Genomic DNA, 15,252 nt, shown 5'->3' on the forward strand with positions numbered 1-15,252 from the left:
CAATGCCCAACATAGTTACCTGCAGAGACCTGTTCATTTCGTGAGGGCAAATCGAGTTACGAATTACTAAAAAAAAACGATAACCAGCACGTCTCTAGTAATCGGGGATAGGGGGTTGGGGGGGGGTTGGGGGGGGGGGTTGGGGGGGTTAGGAAGGGTGGAAGCCATAAAGAGATAAACAGCCTTATCAGTTTAATTTTCAACCCCTAGTGGGATTAAGGGCAATTTAACTTATACATGTTAGTAAAAGTATATGTCATAAACAAAACACGTCATCCCTCTACTGTCACCGCCCCATCCCTAAAGAGTTAGAGTAACCCCTAACACTCTGTACCTCATTTGTTAAAGATTTGCGGTAATTGATCGATCTTTTGAAAGGGGCAGAGATGATTCGTAATGTTTCCATAATGCAAGAGTCTGTTAAAAAGTAAGGGGCAAGTTCTTAGGAATTTAAAGTGTTCCACTATAGATCTTTCGGGATTTGCATGTGCCTAACATAGAAAAAAAGAAGTTTAGGATTAATATTATTGTTTATGACACAGCTTGCTATTGTTGGTTCACAGGGCTGATTAGACCTTAAGGCTATTAAATCATCTAATTTACAACCTATGATTCAATCCAATTACGATGTGCTAAATACCTTCACTTCATTATCTAATTACATGCTCCCGTTCTCACAAATCTCCGGCCAGTTTTGATAAATTCAATTTCTTACCATTTTTTAGGGCCTCGGTTATTTTCTGTGTATGGTGGGTTTAAAGGAGTGTTTCAATGTTGCGTGCTTCCAAATCCGTTTTGACCCAGAATTCATTCGCCTTTCAGTATTTTAAGCTTTGCCTGAAGGAACGGTGAGGTCATGGTATGATTAGCTACTAGACTTCACTTTTTTTTCCTAAATTGTTTAACTAAGTAACAGTGAAGTCTTCGGTATTCGCCTATCGATTTTAATACATTCCGCTTCTCATCAAATTTACCTTTGATTGTGATTCTAATGGGAAAGCTAATTAAAAAAGTAGTTTTAAGAGTGTTTGTGAGTTGCGTGCAGTAAAGTTATGTTTGTTATTAAAGCCTGTTTGCTTTCGTAAAACCCTATTAGCTGTTATGCATATTTTGGCACAAAGTCTAAATGTTTGTTATGGCCGTGTAGATAATCTTCATTTCTGACCTTTGGAAAAAAAAACTGATAAAGAAGTGACACAAATAGAGATCAAAAACTTTTGCAAAGATTTTATTTTGTGGGAACATCGATATCGGTAAAATAACAACAGAAATAACATAAGTGGTTTGTGGAAGTTGAGACAAGTGGGCTGCCCGAGACTGTAAAGTTCATAGGACTTATCTTATTACCTAGGGGTAATCCTCTATAGTTGAGGAAAACGAGGGGAAACTCTCTAGATTTGCCTTTCAGGTGTAGTGAAGTGTTTTATCGAATACGAGTTGGAAATAAAGAACTTAAGCAAAACTACGCGGAAGCAACGCAGCATGAGTAGCAACGAATATCAAAATGAATTTCCTTTAGGTGTTGACAACAGACAAAAGTACTCATTCCAATCACGATTTGCTAAATACCTTTATTTCCTTACTTCATTACATGATGCAGTTCTCACAAATCTCCGGCCATTTTTGATTAATTTAATTTTTTGTCGTTTAGGGCTTTGGTTATTTTCCGTAGTGTATGGCGAGTTTAAAGGAGTGTTTGCATGTTGCGTTTTTCCTAATCCTTTTCAATCCGAAATTCATTCGCCTTTCAGTATTTTTAGCTTTGCCCAGACGAATACCGAGGTCATGATATAATTAGCTACCAGAGTTCATTTATTAATCTTTTTCCTAAATTGTTTGATTATGTAACAGTGAAGTCTTCGGTATTCGCGTATAAATTTTAATATATTCAGCTCCTCATCGAGTTTACCTTCGATTGTGATTTTAATGCGAAAGCTAAGTAAGTGTTTGTGAGTTGCGAGTAGTAAAGTTATGTTTGTTATTAAAGTTTGCTTGCTTTCGTAAAATCCTATTAGCTGTTATGCATATTTTGGCATAGTGTAAGTCTAAATGTTTGTTATGCCCGCGTAGAAAATCTTCATTTCTGACCTTAAAGAAAACAAATAGAAAAGATAAAGAAGTGACATTAATAGAGACCAAAAACTTTTACAAATATTTGAACTTCCTTCTAAATGTTGTTTTCGTTAGCAGGAACATTAATATGGGTAAAATAAAAGCAGAAAAAACAAAAAACACAATTAGTTTGTGAATGTTGAGACAGGTGGGCTGTCGGAGACTTTAAAGTGCGTAGGGTTTATTTTATCACCTTGGGAAAATCCTCTAATGTTTGGGGTAGTGAAATGGAAACGAGGGAAAAATCTTTTAATTTTGCCTTGAAGGTGTAGTGGAGTATTTTATCGAATACGAGTAATAACTAAAGAACTTAAGAAAAGCTGCACGGCAGCAACGAAACGTGAGTAGCTCCGAATGTCAACATGAATTTGTTTTAGGTTTTGACAATGAACAAAAGTTTCAGCCTAAGAGTGTTATCTTGACATAACTGAATAAAGATAAAAAAAAATAAAAATAATAATAAATAATACTAACAAAAACTACACTCGTAATTTAAAACTTATTTAACTACAAAATGAAATATGCAAATATGTTGGAACATTTGTGTTTTTATAGATCGGTACTGCCCTTAAAATTCAATGAATGATTAAAGGCAGAGTCAAAATATTTGAAAAAGAAAAGATAATTTACAGTGTTTTGCTAACGAGCAAAGCAGACATGCTACCAAAGCGGAGCTTTCAGTAGTTCATCATGTCAAAAACACCTCTACAAAGAGGATACAACGCTACCTAAATATCGTTTAGAAGTGTACTCGGTTGATCGCCGTTATTATTCCGCGAGACGTGGGAGGGTCTTCGAAAAGGCGAAGCTACATTTCCTTAGGGTGACGCCATCGATTTGAAAAACACGATTTCATTATTTTAAAAGCAGTCGGTATAATTTTTGTTCGCTTTTCAGAATAACAAAGTACTGTAGAAAAGTGTCGTGAACTGCGTCAACCAGATGTTGTCAGTCGAGCTTCTAAATGTCAGCTAAAATATATGCAACTTAATAAAAGGCACAGTTCTACAGTGCTTTGGGTCGAAAGGATTTCCTCATGATGATTGCAAAAAAAAAAAGGCTTGGAAACAAGACTCGCTTTTCTCACGGCAAGAGACGCATCAAATAAGCTTTATGCTTAAACACGTGCTACCTAAATACGTGAGGCTTAATTCAAAGCCAAGATGAAGAGCATCTTGGATGTAAATAAAATTTGAAATTTGCGCAAACTATAGCCTTTGGCTATTAAGTGCCACCCTCTTTAAATAAAGGCTTTACTTACTTACTTACACGTTATCATTTTGATGCTACTTTTTTAATATGAAATTATCCTCAAAACCACTATTCGAGGATTTATGCGTAACTTAAAGAAGAAGTTTCGATAACAATATTTTCAGGTGTTGCATAAATTCTCATTAAAAAAATAGGTCATTGTTAGCCAAGAATAGCAACAATATGGAAAACATGTAAATCAAACCGAGATCACAGGCTTCACGACACTTCAGCGTAGCTTCAAATAAAATCTCTCAGACTAATAACTCATTCTACCGCAACAGTAGTATATAACATTTGCTGCTTCATAGTTTGCCAGCTTTTTCCTTTATCAGCCGATTATTTGTTATTTTTTGTTTAATTTGTTTTTTTCTACATAATAATTTCGTTATTCCTATTACATTTATTGCGTTCGAGAGAACGCACACTCTCCGTGTTGCTTCTATCTGGATGATGTGCAATTTCATGGATTGGGCACCATCTTGGACTGGCTGACCACTAACTTCGATTTCATGCGAAAGCTTTGAATCCCGTGTGCTTGCATCTGGATGCCATGGAACGATATGTAGATGAATTGTAACCAGTTAACCACTCGAAATTATTTACTAAAGATCGGAACTGTGCGCCACGCAACCAGTAGATATTCGTAGGTTTGAATTTACCCTGGATTTTTGTTACCCAGGCTCCAAATTCTCATTTCCAAGCTTGACTGATGGCTCTTTAGTAGTCAATGATATTTACTAGTCATTATTGGTATCCTTTTAATTGAAGGTAACAGTTTTTTTTTTGTCCTTTCTTATCCTTTAGTTGTTCAAAGCGGCTGGGCTAGAACGGCAGAACGAAGTAAGTGCCTCGTTATCAGCAAGCTTGAGCAAAGTTAAAAAAAAAGAGATGAATAAACAAGATAAATCCTAAGTGGGTTAATAGGCTGTAAACTGTTAAATTAATTCCAACTTATCCAATAGAAAAGTGTTCATTTACCTTCTTTCGCCGCGATGTTTATTTTCCTGCAGATGATGAGTGTGGAACTGCCCCGTTCTTGAAGCGAAATGAATGTAGTGGTCCCAACTGCGATGGACTCCTGAAGGGTAAATGGCACAAGATCAAATGCTTTCCCTTTTCCATCAGCGTTCGCAGAAGTCTATGCTCTAAATGGTGCCATGAAGGAGGGACATCGACTCAGTCTTGGTATGGTGCATTTCAAAACTTTTCCTTAGATCGAATCTATTGCAAGAATGGCGACAGACAACTCACCTTTGAAGTAGTACACTGCAGATCTTTCGAGTTTATCATCAAATCGATGGCCCAGGTAAGTGTCTCGTCGATACTATTATTGTTTGATCTTATCATCATCATCATCATCATCATCATCATTATTATTATTATTATTATCATCATTATTATCATTAACGTTACTATTATCAGAATCCTGCTAAGTTTTTTGGAGATCGTAATCCTTTTATGCTCATTGCATATGGAGATACCATGGGGGAAAAAAGGCCTTAAAAACCTCAATTTCGTCCGCATTTAGCATAACAATAGTTGTTTAAAGATGCTGGTTATGTACTGTGTTTTTGCAACACCTTATCAGTCGAAAGAAGTCAAGAAGACTGCAAGCTATCTCATGATAGGCGTTACGCTTTGCTTACAATGTTGGCTTATGCCCAATGTCTATAAGCTGCTCAAAATTCTACAGCAAAACAGTGTAATTTACATTTTAGTAGAAATGATCAAACCCCTTTGAAATTCCCATTGTAAAGTACGAATATCACTTAACATCGGTCCTTTCGTGTGATATAATTTTGATTTTACGCTTTTTTTTTTTACACGTAGCCATAATAGTTCAAATTATTCTCTTTTTGTCGCAGAATGAAAGCTCTTCAAGTGATGTCCCTAATTCCGAAAACAATAGCTTACGAGTAGATGGTGGTATTGCAACAGTTATACCGTTTATCTCACCTTCCATTCTGTCTGTTAGTTTGTACTTTAATTTAATTTACTTCTGATTGCTTGGTTTGTGATAAGTATATTATATAATTGTTTTGTTGTTGCTGTCTCTGTTTGTGTTTGTGTTTGTGTCTGTGTTTGTTTGTTTGTTCGTTCGTTTGTTTTGTTTGTTTGCTTGATTGGTTGGTTTGCTGCTTGATTAGTTACGCGTTTGCCATGTTTACTGTTTGACTTTTTTCTCAGTTTTGGGCCGTTTTTCTCATAAAATAGCGGGAAGCCGCGATATACACCAAACAATATCGTTTGGCTAAAGGGAAGTCTTGTTGACTTGAAGATGCTTCAGGTCTGTTATTTCATCTGATAACGTTAACTGTCCTCAAAAGTAAGTTAGTATCAGTTGTAAAAACTCCTGAAATCTGCTGACTTTACCTCTTTTCATCTAGCGTGAAAAGCAACGATTTAAAACGTTTATCCAAAGGATATGGTCATCATATTCATCAAATGATCAAAAACTGGAGGACATTGTTTTTGCTGCGTTCATCTTTGAAGACTTTGTAGTTAGCTCTGCCAGAAAGTGGTGGAACGTAAAAAATCCCGAATTCCCTGATGTCGATGAAGATCTGGGTAAGTGCAAAAGTCTTTCCTTTTTTATCGGATCGTTTTGTAAGGCAAGCATGAGAAGGAAAATTCTAATCTTTTTTGGTGTGTAGTATCATAAACATAACTCGTTGCTTTCAATTCTTTAATCTGAGAAATAAGTGCGTGCAAAATCATAAGTTAGAGGAAATGCAACTGCATAAATTCTAGTCATGCGCTGAGCAAATACATGCAGTCGTACTCTCTGAGCGAGTGAATATATATGTCAACGCTGTACCATTTGCCTCACATATTTCGCTTTTTTTTTTTAATCAATGTAGCCTTTCGGGTTAGATGCAATGTCCCCCATAGAGAAGATGACTTTCTGTTTCATGGAAGCAATCGGAAGAACTTTATTAAGATTCCCCTGACTAATCTGGATCGAGGTAAAAACCCTTCGATGTTTTGAGTTAGTCTTGTTTCAAGACGATTGCCCATATTTTCTTGGCAAACTCTTCAGTGGAAATGGCTTCATTCCGAAGTGCATCACCAAATTTCAATATGCACGTGGTGTGCACTTAATACAGTGAGTTCTTGTTTTCTTTTTCTCTTTTCCCCCTTTTCCCTCCGTCTTAGTCCAAATTGGTTTCTGTTTCGAAATTTCTCGAGTCTTTTTTTTTTTTTTTTTGGGCGTCATTACGGAGAAACTTTATGGTTTTTCAACATTTTGAATATTGCGCTTTTTCATGATTCTGTTGTCTGTATCGACATTAGTGCCCGTGCATTTATGGTCGGTTTCTTAAAAAAAAATACGTTTTTTGAAACTGAAATAAAATAAATTCTCATTTTCCATTTAAACAGATTCCATAGTACTTGGGCTCGAATACATCCATCTTTCTGAATCTTTTTCAAACTATTCAGCTGACACTGAGGGAGGCAACAAAACTAAGTAAGTATATTTTATTTTTACGACTGAAAACGAAATAAAAAAAAATGCTGTGTTGTGATGATTTAATTTTCTTTATTTCAGGATACTTGACAGTGTAATTATGTCCGCCGTAATAGACCCTCCACCCGAGGTTCTACTAGAAAACATCACACTGGTTTTTAAGAACATAAAGGTGTTTACGTCTTTTTTTCGTTATCTGTTTACTTATCCATTTTAATTTCATTGGCGTTTGCCAGTTATTTTGTTTGCTTGTTTCATGAAAAGTGAGCACCAACAGTTTATTCATCTCCCATGTGGGTTACTATACTGTCGTCTTCTTCTCGCCAATTTCCAAATTTCGTCACCTTGAAGCGGCGGTCTTTCGCAGTTTCTCAATTTTGTATCTGAGACTTGAGGAATTCGAATTAAAGAACAAATCAACAAATTCGTTTTTTTTCTGAATAACAAATTAAGACCTCATTACTGGAGTGGTCCCAGAGACCTTTATGTTAAGAATTATTATTAAACCTGAAGGGTTACATTGATACTCTATAACTATGACGCCTAACTAGTCAGCTATACCTACCAGCAATGCATCACTGAGGCGAGCGCTGAAGCCTTGCTATATTAAGCCCTGAATCAAGACCCTTAATTCTTTTTTTTTCCTCTAGGTGAATCGTAAGAAAAGAACATGTGTATTCTGGAGCTTCTCTGAAGAAAAGTAAGCACCACAGTAACATAAATTTTATACACGGCGTACATTCTTCTGATTTTCATCGGAAAGGAAGCTAAAAGTATCCGAAATCACTTCAAAGCAATTAGTAGAGTAAATTGAACTCTTTTCAGGTGGAGGGGGAGGGAGTTCCCAATCAAATAAGTTATTTTGAATCCTTTCTCCATGTCTAATTCTGTTTTTAAAGCTTTGGGAGTTGGTCGAGTGAAGGATGTCAAACAAAGATGATATCCGATCACCATACGGAATGCGTTTGCAATCATTTAACCCACTTCGCTGTGCTCATGGATTTCACCGACAATACTGATGACGGGAAGGTGAACATTCATTTTTTTTTTTTGCTACAAAATAATGTCATAAGGATCTAAAAAGGTACACAGAGGCCGCAAAGTATCGCATTCATTCATGTTTGTTAGAGTCGCCATTTCCTTTCATACAATTAAAATAATTATGACGTTTACAGTTTTTCAGTCAAGATAAGACTCGTTCGACAAATGAGCATTACAAACAACTGACACTCCTCACCCGAGTAGGGATGGCTTTATCTCTCACTGGAGTGATACTCACAATTATCAGCTATCTTCAGCTCACGTAAGTACATTGAATTAACTCTGATATGTAACCGAATTGTAGGAAATTAATTAAATTGAAAAGGATGGAAAATATGTTATCAGATCAGTTCTGGATCGACGTCAAATCGGACTGCTGGTTTCTGGAAAAGAAATCAAACGTTCTGAGATGATCTTTCTTTAAAAATGATATTTCAACAAAGAGTAAAAATAGCTTCAAACAAAGTGTTAATGTTAGATAGAAACTTTCTAGTCAGTAGTCTTTTATCCATTAATTGTTCACTAATTAATTCATGTAAAAATGTATTATGTCAGCATATTTATCCCTCCATTTGGTGGATCATTTACACTGGTCCTTTTGATGGTTTCCTTTGCAATACATTGACAATAGTTTTGTTTCTGTCTGACCGCTACATAAATTCCATGTAGTAACTATTTTACTAGCTTGTTTGATTTTCTTTACTTTGTGCTCTGCAGAGAGAGAAGTTCACCTTTGTGTCACATACGGGTTGGTCTGACTTCCTGCATTGGAGCAGGACATATCGTCTTTTTCGCTGGAATTGACTCCACAGGAAACCAGGTGACTTGCTGAACTTCTAATTTTGTTGTTACTTCTTAAATGTTGCTATTCTTGTGCTTGTTTGTTTATTTGTTTGTTTTATCATATCCACCTTCTTTTTTATTTAAACACCGACTGATCTATAGAGTGATTCTTTTTTTCTTGGTTATTTGTGTGTTTTTGTTTGCATAGTTTCTATGTATGCTGTACCTTTCCTCTGTTTTCTTTTGATTCTCGTTCTGTTTTCTTTGGTTTATGTATCTTTTTGTTTTTCGGATTATTATTTTGACAAATACCATTTGCCGGGCAAATTATTACATTTTTACGGATTACCTATTCCTTGCAGGCTGCTTGTGTAGCTGTGGCAGCTCTTATGCAGTATTTTCTAATGGCCAGTTTTTGCTGGATGCTTGTCGAAGGGATTTATATCTAATTATTTGTTGTAAAGGTTTACAACATTACCGACAAAATGCATCGCTATCATGGATTTTGCTGGGGTGAGGAGCATTGTCGAGAAATAACAAAAATGGGACAGGACTTAAATAATATACTTGAGGAAATATCTCGATTCTGATTTGCCAAAACCAATAGGAACAAAAGATCATAAAATGGCTTTGTTTTTTTAATTTTTTTAGATGAATCATTGGATCGTCTTGAGGTGTACCAGAGTTAATCGTAAAATATTTCCGGTGCTTATTAGAGCTAGTTATAGTTGCAAATTTAGTGGCTGAAATCACGTATCTATATCTAATTTGCAGTGTTATAGTAATTTCATACTTACAATCAAAAGGTTTCAAAAGTTTATAACATAAAAATCCACATTGAAAATCCATATATTCGCGTAACAACTTACGGTCGGTGGTTTATTAAAATTATCAACTTCTACAGTCATCGGTTCTGGCAAATGTAATAACGCTAGAACTCGATTATTTTTGCTGTAATGTCTTACTTAAACAGCTTTTCATTATTACTCTTTCTCAGGACTGCCTGCAATCATAGTTGCTGTATCTTTGGGTATCGCCACAGGAAATGATGGAATCGAAACTTTTGTCAATGATGAAAAGTAAGTTTGAAAGTTTGTTTCTTTTATCAACTCTATACAAAATGGTGGAAGCCTGAGATTATGAACCTGCGGGAAGAAAAAAAAAAAGGGATGGGGAAAGGTAAAGGAGAAAGAACCTTATTACCCTAGTGTCACCTTCCCTTTTCCCTACCTCCTGTGATTTGTAAACCAGGACATGGGAATGCAAGAGCTTAATAACAGAAACCTGCAGCCTTTTTGACTGGCCTCCCTCCCCCTCCCTCCCCCTCCCTCCCCACCAAGCACCCTCCTCTTTCAAGCTGTGGATCTCTCCATGTTTTTAGTGGAGTAGAAAAGAGGGAGAGTTTGTAAATTATTATCCAACATGGCGTAATTTTGGAAAGTAATATAATGGTAACATGTTGCATTAAAAAATGGTTTTGGATTTGACATTTGACATTGCCATGAAACACCTTTAAATGCTGCTATTGATGTAGACAACAAATTAAAAGTTTGCTCTCCCGTGCCTTTTGTTTTTATAATTCTAAGCTGCTGGATATCCTCCTCTAACAATATCATCTGGATATTTGCATCCTTTGTTGTACTGATCGCAATTGTAAGTGGCAACAGATTGAATTTCTTCGATAAATACCAGTTTAGTCATCTGAAAATATTTGTTTCAACGTTGCTTAGAACAACATTTTTCGATCATTTCTATTTTCTTGATTAGTCTTTGAAATTCCTCTTTAAAAACTTATAACAGAAGCAGGTGTAACAAAAATATCCGACAGTTCTTTTTTTCCCTTGTCATCTTTTCCCACTTCTTTTGTTCTCCTTTTTAATAACTGAAGATTAACATGATGATCCTCGTGCGAGTTATCAAGGAATTAACAACCATCCAACAGGTGAAGGAGAGTCAAACTGAGCAGATCAGGTGGGATGAGTGGTGTTACTTCTCCCTAAATGCATCCATAATGTCAATTTTTTTCTTTAAAGTGCTTGGACTTTAAATAATCTCGTATCATAGCTTGTTACAAAGAAAAACTGGCTTAGACAGGCTTGATAGGCTTTGAATGACGCCCTAGCACATAAAATATAGTGCGTTTTCGATGGAAGGCCTTCAAACTGCTTCTTTTGTCACTCCCGACATTATATCGCGACTATTCATTGCCTTCAATTTAAGCTAAGAGTTTTCAACTTTTCTTTATATCGAATTCAGATGAACGCTTTTCCTTTCCAAGTGACTATTCATTTGGTCTCTTCCAGGCTCGGTGTCCGTGCATGCGTGGTGTTAGCTCCATTGCTGGGTGTCACGTGGCTGATTGGTTTCCTTGTGTCGTTACACATCGCCTTCTCCTACATTTTTGTAATCCTTAATTCCACGCAGGTAACGTCGTCTAAAACCTTAAAGGTTTTTTCAAGCATTTGGCTGCTCATGGGTAGAGATAAGAGCGTACTTACGACGTGATAGGCGTCAGAAATACTGAAAAGCGTCTCTATATCCCAGGATAATTCAGATTCACTCTTAGACACCAGACCCGTGACCCTCCGTAAATAAGCCGACTCGAGACCATTTAAACCTTCCTTTTGCACTTGTATTTTTATCTGCAAAGCCTTAGCTCTGCTTAATTATGATATTGGAGTCACCATGAATCGATTACATCTGACGGATAGAGTCGTATTTTCTGGAAAATAAGCCTCAGATAAGTAAACGATGGTAGATGAGAAGGAAAGGAGATCTCTAGCTGAGTTGTTTTACATAAAATAACAAACAAACAAACAAACACACAAATAAACGTAAGAGTAAATCTAATTTTATTTCCGTAATCATTTGCTTATTTGTTTTTCTATCAACTGAGAAAGTTTTATGTATATTTTGTTGAAGGGATTCTTCATTTTCTTCTTTCACTGCTTGGGAAATAGTGAGGTAAATATGAATTTTGAGTCTGTTATTCATATCAAGAAAAGCCGGTTAAAGATAATGAGTACCTCTAATTTGACTTCTAATTCCTATCTAGATAAGGGGACGTTTCAAAAGAAGAGTCCAAAAAATCCACCCAGGTGCATTTAATCAAAGGCAAGGTGACAACAGAGGAAACTCTCAAGCTCGTCACATTGATACTGGGATTCCTGTGCGGGATCGAGAGTAATTAACGGACTTTGAACTTTTGTCTTGCCTATGGAATGGGAAAATATGAAATGCATTTACAACCAGCGTCACTTATGTTGCTCAGGCTGTAACTAATTAAAGTTTATTCAATTTTTATTTATGCCTTTTTTTTTCCAGATGCTAAGTAATTTTCTTAACCACAGATTTAGCTAGGGCAACGACACTTACCATTTGGCATTTTATGGAATATCTATTTGTTTTAGAATCAAATTGCCAGATAATACTTGTTTAAGATATATTGAGCAATCATTTAACCGGCAATCAGGCCTGAACCGTAAATATCAGTTTTGGTGCAATTTTTTTCTTTTTTTTTTTTTTTTACACAAATAAATTTTCTAACCTACAACCTTTGCGGGGTGCGTAGGATGTTGGTTTCTCTGTGTCACTATTAGATTTACTTGATTTCTCCGAAGCCTCCACAATATTCTTATGATTCTTTCCCTCCTCCTCCCCCTCCCCTCCCCCTTTCCTCATCGGCAGTTTTTGGCGACCACTAACCGCCTCCATGTTCCCCCTTAAAATCGAGATGATCGGAAGGCGCCTTCTCGATAATTTACGTTGAAATATCAGATTATGAACTACGCACAATGTAGAGAATATCAAAATTAAAGAACAAAATTTGGTACTCTGGTCATTACCGACATATCGCGTTGCTTAAAAGGACACACAAACATCGGAACACGAGGGAAGACACTGGAAATGTAGTAAAAGTATTTTTTAGCATCCAGAGTAAAAAGGAAAATGTGAGGCAGTGACAGGAGACTGAGTGTTCAACGCCCATTTGTCTCAAAAGCTGCCACCGGCTTGTTTTTGAACTGACTAAAATTAAATTTCTTTTGGTGCGAGACTCGAGGATTTCAAAACTTTGAAACGACGTACCATGAATCCTGGAAACTGTAGTTTTAGTCCATTGACAAAATATGCCGGCTGGTCTCATGAGCAGATCAAGCGTTGACAAAATTTGACAGCTTTGAAATTTTAAGCGGACGCAAAAAGCGAGGCAAAAATTTGTCATGACACAATTTGTCCTTTGATTATGTCAAAAGAATTCTGGTTTTGTCTGCTAGTGTAGATAGCCCAGATGGGCACTTACGAATCAATTTTTAGTTAAGCTGCCTCACATTTTCCCTTGTGTTGTGGGTGTCAATTAGTAATTTCACCGCATTTCCAATGTTTCCTTAAGTGTTAGGATGTTTGGAACATACTAATAACTGTTTCATTTGTTCCATATCAACATTTTAAAAGATAAAATTCTCATTAAAATAAAAAGTTCTTCCTTCCATTTGAATAACTTTCGATTCTAATTCGTTATATTGACTAATTTTGGTTTCAATTCGTAGAACCTGCGAAACAGGTGATATGAAAAGGGGAAAAATTTGCTGTGCAGTGTAACTTTAAGGGGCACAATATTAGTTTATCTAGATGTGCCCCTCTTCTCTCCTTCAATATACAATGTAATTCAATTTAAGTGTTGTAATTTCTGTTCTACGCATTTTTTCCTTTGTAAATCTTTATCTGATACTATGTTATATCACGTTATATTTACAAAACTATGTATCAGCTAGGAATTGGAGGAATAAAAAAAAAAAGTTACGTATTCAGTGGCTTTGATAATAGCATTTCTTGCGGGTGAGAACGAAAATCGACAACCGGAAGATTTGTCACAGGCCAATTTTTCCGTTTATCTGAAATTTTTCTTCTATCAGTTAGGACAAATTCAATGAATGAGAATTTTGTAATCATGATTCAAAGCATTTTTTGCATCTTGAGCCTTAGCGCCAACCCACTGTGTGATTTTCAAGCGGGAATTGTTGATTCCTCTATTTTTAGTCTTTAACATAATCAGCTTTTCTTTTCTGTAAAGGGCTATTGTATTTATATAATAGACAAAATAATACATGGTTGCTTGTAGATATGGAATATCTGTTCTCGTGTTTGACTCGACATCTCACTCGTTCACTGCGCTCACTCGCGAGCTACCAATTTAAACAGCCGAATTGAAATTCCATATCTACGCGTGCCATGTATTATTCTCTCCATTTATGATGATAATAATTATAATAGTAAAAAATCGATGTAATGAATAGTCTCCTTATACGACTATCTCTATGTGTCGCAATCATGGCTCGAATCTTTCTGCTTCAACAATTAAACTCAAGGATGGCACAAAAAGCCAAAATCATTTCGCTTGATTGAAGTGGGTGGTACCTCAAATTCATCTCATGAATGAATCTGCTTCATTAATGGCAGGCTCAATGACCACAACGCTATGTGCTTTTTAATGAGCGCCGCAGGTCAAGTGAAAATTATGAAATTTTTTATAAAAACTCGAGGCCTTTGTTTTAATGCTCAAATATACGGGTATTTCCCATTCTCCGAGTAGGTGAATGGATGACGTTTATAGAGAGGAAGCAATGGTTTCACATCTAATAGTCCGTCGCTAATTCTCGTTTTGTTGTTTTCCTCTTCCTCTTTGACATAACAATTGTCATCATTCACACCGACAGAGTAAAATGTAAATTCCTTTTTTTGTAATTTTTTCTATTATCGTTGTCATTATTATTTTTTCCATCACGTATCAACAATATCTTTCTCTTGTCGGTGAAATGATAAGCATTGTGACAAAATCATTCGCCGCCTAGGTAATTGCAAGTCTCTCAAGGAGTTCTATATTTGTAAGAAGCTAATTAAATAGTTTGAGGAAGAGTTAAGATTCTAAAAGGCGTATTTGTTTCAAATCGTCGAGGTAAAAATATTTTTTTGGTCTTTCATTTAGGGGTGCCAACAAAAAAGGAAAAAATATGATGATTAGATGGAGGTTTAACCCGGAAACTTCCCCGGGCAAACATGATAAAATATTCATTAGAAATCTTGCTCTTTACGAAGGTAAAACGTGCTCAACCTGATGTCAGTTCGTTATGCAAACTGGGATATTCGGCTCAGTTTTCAATAACGGCGCCAACTGAGTTAAACACTCTTTGTTTTACTTCAAACCTCATTCATTACACATCTGTCGGAGGCGATGTCATCAACAAAAAATCAGCTGCAATTAACAAAAGTGTACCTAACTTACAAATGAATTTGAATTTTGAAACCTACCTGAAAAATATTACGCAAATCTATGACTTGTCTTCCGTTATTCTGTATTAAGAAAATAGAAAAATTAAATACTATTACGCTGGTGTCAAGGGGAGGGTAAGTAGAGGAAAATGCTTTGGGCGACAAAAATGTCGGTTCTTCTCTAATTAACTCTACTTTAAGCAATTGTTCACTAAACCGCCACCTGCTGCTGCCCTGGGTTTCCATGACACTTTCCTAATGAAAAAAATAAGTATTTATGTCATGTTCTCGCATTGTCGTAATTCATCAAGTAAATACGGACCCAC

The 15,252-nt window shown here is 36.1% G+C and overlaps 1 pseudogene; it reads left to right on the plus strand.

Annotated features, from left to right (window-relative positions):
- The first annotated feature begins 4,663 nt into the window (after window positions 1-4,663).
- LOC131786478 (adhesion G protein-coupled receptor L4-like) lies at window positions 4,664-11,906 on the plus strand (annotated as a pseudogene).
- Window positions 11,907-15,252: the final 3,346 nt, after the last annotated feature.

This window comes from Pocillopora verrucosa, chromosome 5, assembly GCF_036669915.1.
Source record: "Pocillopora verrucosa isolate sample1 chromosome 5, ASM3666991v2, whole genome shotgun sequence".
NCBI classification, from domain to species: Eukaryota; Metazoa; Cnidaria; class Anthozoa; order Scleractinia; family Pocilloporidae; genus Pocillopora; species Pocillopora verrucosa.